At 40.1% G+C, this 4,402-nt stretch overlaps 1 non-coding gene across 1 annotated transcript; it reads right to left on the bottom strand.

The window, feature by feature from the left end:
• Window positions 1–2,819: 2,819 nt before the first annotated feature.
• LOC148580895 (small nucleolar RNA R71) lies at window positions 2,820–2,926 on the bottom strand. Its single transcript, XR_015899501.1, has one exon. It is a non-coding gene; the product is annotated as a small nucleolar RNA R71 (small nucleolar RNA).
• Between the last annotated feature and the right edge of the window lie 1,476 nt (window positions 2,927–4,402).

Raw genomic sequence — 4,402 nt, 5'->3', positions numbered from 1 at the left:
AAGGGAAAAGGGAGAAACAAAAAGATAGCACAGGATTTAAAATTTTTAGATCTAATGCTCCTTATTTTTCGAAAATTTTTGGAGGGAAAACACCAAGGAACACCAAACTTAAAATTTTTTTAGAAAACCAAAAGAAATTTTCGAAATATTTTTTTTTTTTGAAAAATCGACAAGAAAACACCAAACTTAAAGTTTGGCACAGGATTTAATAAAAAAAATATTTTTGAAAAAGATTTTAAAAATATGATAGCCAATTACCATGAACATAAACACCACGTTCTAACTAATTGAGCTATAAATTTAAAGTGTTTTAACAAGGGATAATTAATAAAAGACTCTAAACTAAAAAGAAAAATTTTTCCTAATCTAAGCAACAAAATAAACCGTTAGTTGTCCAAACACGAACAATCCCCGGCAACGGCGCCAAAAACTTGGTGCACGAATTGTGAATCACAATTTTCACAACGCGTACCACTAACCAGCAAGTGCACTGGGTCGTCCAAGTAATACCTCACGTGAGTAAGGGTCGAATCCCACGGAGATTGTTGGTTTGAAGCAATCTATGGTTATCTTGTAAATCTTAGTCAGGAAGTCAATTATGTTTATCAGTTGAATTGCGAATAACCAAGAGAGCATAAATTAAAGGTTACTTGTTGTGCAGTAATGGAGAATATGTTGGAGTTTTGGAGATGCTTTGTCTTCTGAATCTCTGCTTTCCTCTGTCTTCTGATTCACGCACGCACGTCCTCCTATGGCAAGCTGTGTGTTGGTGGATCACCGTTGTCAATGGCTACCTTCCATCCTTCCAGTGAAAACTACGCTCACGCGCTCTGTCACAGCACGGCTAATCACCGGTTGGTTCTCGATCCGGTTGGAATAGGATTTACTATCCTTTTACGTCTGTCACTAACGCCCAGCCTTCAGGAGTTTGAAGCTCGTCACAGTCATTCAATCCTTGAATCCTACTCGGAATACCACAGACAAGGTTTAGACTTTCCGGATTCTCATGAATGCCGCCATCAGTTCTAGCTTATACCACGGAGATTCTGATTAAGGAATCTAAGAGATACTCATTCAATCGTATATAGAACGGAGGTGGTTGTCGGGCACACGTTCATGATTTGAGGAAGGTGATGAGTGCCATAGATCATCACCTCCATCACAGTTAAGCGCGAATGAACATCTTAGATAGGAACAAGCGTGTTTGAATGGAAAACAGAAATACTTGCATTAATTCATCGAGACACAGCAGAGCTCCTCACCCCCAACAATGGGGTTTAGAGACTCATGCCGTAAGAGAATACAAAGTTTTGATCTAAAATGTCATGAGATACAAAATTAAGTCTCTAAAAGTTGTTTAAATACTAAACTAGTAGCCTAGGGTTACAAAATATGAGTGGACTATGATGGATGATGCAGAGATCCACTTCTGGGGCCCACTTGGTGTGTGCTGGGGCTGAGATTTAAGTGAGTCACGTGCAGATGCCATTTGTGGAGTTGAACGCCAGTTTTTGTGCCAGTTTGGGCGTTCAACTCCAGCTTTTGATCCTTTTCTGGCGCTGGACGCCAGAATTGGGTAGAGAACTGGCGTTGAACGCCAGTTTACGTCGTCTATCCTTGTACAATGTATGGAGTATTATATATTTCTGGAAAGCCCTGGATGTCTACTTTCCAACGCAATTGGAAGCATGCCATTTCGAGTTTTGTAGATCCAGAAAATCCACTTTGAGTGCAGGGAGGTCAGAATCCAACAGCATCAGCAGTCCTTTTTCAGCCTGAATTAGATTTTTGCTCAACTCCTTCAATTTCAGCCAGAAAAATACCTGAAATTATAGAAAAACACACAACTCATAGTAAAGTCCAGAAATATGAATTTTTCCTAAAAACTAATAGAAATAGACTAAAAACTAACTAAAACATACTCAAAACTATATGAAATTAACCCCAAAAAGCGTATAAAATATCCGCTCATCAATTTTGTATCAACCATGATTAAATTGGTCGATAACTAGATTGAGAATTTGTTTTTATTTTGTTTGATTTAAGTTCATTTGAGTAATTTACTTTCTATTTAGCTATTTTCTTCCCTTTCCCCTACCCATTTTCTTAGTTGTTTACAATTCAGTCACTAACCCACTAACTGTTTGATATATTGCATCACTCACACTAGCAACATTTCTATAGAAATTATGGTCTGCATCTATCTCTTATGCTTTTGTTTTGTTGGTTGTATGATAGGTAGAAGAAGCGGGGCTTCAACTTCCTTTGATTCTTAACCTAAGAGGACCTTCCTTAGATTAAGGAGGGAAGCAAGAGGAAAGAGAGTAGTTGGTGCTGAGGAAGAGGAAGAGTACTTTGAACCAGACATGGAGGAGAATATGGAGAACCATCATGAAGAAGGGGCTCACAACCATGGCAGAGAAGGTCCAACGCATCAGGCTGGACAAGAGAGAAGAGTTCTAGGTTCTTACATTAACCCAAACCCAGGAAACTGTGGAAGTAGCATCCAAAGGCCAACCATACATGCCAACAACTTTGAACTAAAGCCACAGCTCATCACCCTTGTTCAGAACAATTGTTCATTCGGAGGAAGTGTCCAAGAAAACCCCAATCAACATCTAACCACCTTCCTGAGGATATGCGACACTGTGAAGACTAATGGTGTTCATCCTGACACCTATAAACTACTTCTGTTTCCCTTCTCACTCAAGGACAAAGCATCTAAATGGCTGGAATCCTTTCCAAAGGAGAGTTTAGCAAGCTGGGAAGATGTGGTAAACAAGTTCTTGGCAAGATTCTATCCTCCTCAACGGATCAACAGGTTGAGAGCTGAGGTACAAACATTCAGGCAGTAGAATGGTGAGACTCTATATGAAGCATGGGAGAGGTTTAAAGACTTGACAAGAAGATGCCCGCCAGATATGTTCAATGAATGGGTGCAGTTGCACATCTTCTATGAAGGCCTTTCGTATGAATCAAAGAAGGCAGTAGGCCACTCATCCGGGGATCTTTGAACAAGAAGAAGACCATTGAAGAAGCCACAGATGTCATTGAGACTGTAGCAGAGAATGACTACTTCTATGCTTCTGAAAGAGGAAATACTAGAGGAGTGATGGAGCTGAACAATGTGGATGCACTGCTAGCTCAAAATAAGATGATTACCAAGCAATTAGCTGACCTCACCAAGAAGATGGAGAGGAATCAAGTAGCAGCAATCACTGATGAGCGGATAATTTATACGCTTTTTGGCACTGTTTTTAGTATGTTTTCAATGTAATTTGGTTAGTTTTTATTATATTTCTATTAGTTTTTAAATAAAAATCACAATTCTGGACTTTACTATGAGTTTGTGTATTTTTCTGTAATTTCAGGAATTTTCTGGCTGAAATTGAGGGAGCTGAGCAAAAATCTGATTCAGGCTGAAAAAGGACTGCTGATGCTGTTGGATTCTGACCTCCCTGCACTCGAAATGATTTTCTAGAGCTACAGAACTCCAAATGGCATGCTCTAAATTGCGTTGGAAAGTAGACATCTAGGGCTTTCCAGCAATATATAATAGTCCATACTTTGCTTAAGGATAGGCGATGTAAACTGGCGTTCAACACCAGTTCCATGTTGCAATCTGGCGTCAAACGCTAGAAACAGGTTACAAATGGGAGTTGAACGCCAGAAACAGGTTACAACCTGGCGTTCAACTCCAGAAATAGCCTAGGCACGTGAGAAGCTTAAGTCTCAGCCCCAGCACACACCAAGTGGGCCTCAGAAGTGGATTTCTGCACCACCTATCATAGTTTAGTCATTTTCTGTAAACCTAGGTTACTAGTTTAGTATTTAAACAACTTTTAGAGGTCCATTTCGCACGTCATGATATTTTAGATCTGAACTTTGTACTCTTTGACGGCATGAGTCTCTGAACTCCATTGTTGGGGGTGAGGAGCTCTGCTGTGTTTCGATGAATTAATGCAACTATTTCTGTTTTCTATTCAAACACGCTTGTTTCTATTTAAGATGTTTATTCGCACTTCAATATGATGGATGTGATGATCCGTGACATTCATCATCATCCTCAACCTATGAACGCGTGTCTGACAACCACCTCCATTCTACCTTCGATTGAATGAATATCTCTTGGATTCCTTAATCAGAATCTTTGTGGTATAAGCTAGAATCCATTGGCAGCATTCTTGAGAATCCAGAAAGTCTAAACCTTGTCTGTGGTATTCCGAGTAGGATTCAGGGATTGAATGACTGTGACGAGCTTCAAACTCACAAGGGCTGGGCGTAGTGACAGACGCAAAAGGATCAATGGATCCTATTCCAGCATGAGTGGGAACCGACAGATGATTAGCCGTGCGGTGACAGCGCACCTGGACCCTTTTCACTGAGAAGACGGATGGTAGCC

This window comes from Arachis ipaensis, chromosome B10 (assembly GCF_059453495.1).
Source record: "Arachis ipaensis isolate K30076 ecotype BB chromosome B10, ASM5945349v1, whole genome shotgun sequence".
Lineage (NCBI taxonomy): Eukaryota > Viridiplantae > Streptophyta > Magnoliopsida > Fabales > Fabaceae > Arachis > Arachis ipaensis.
The sequence above is the reverse complement of the archived record's forward strand: the minus strand, read 5'-3'. Positions and strand labels throughout refer to the sequence as shown.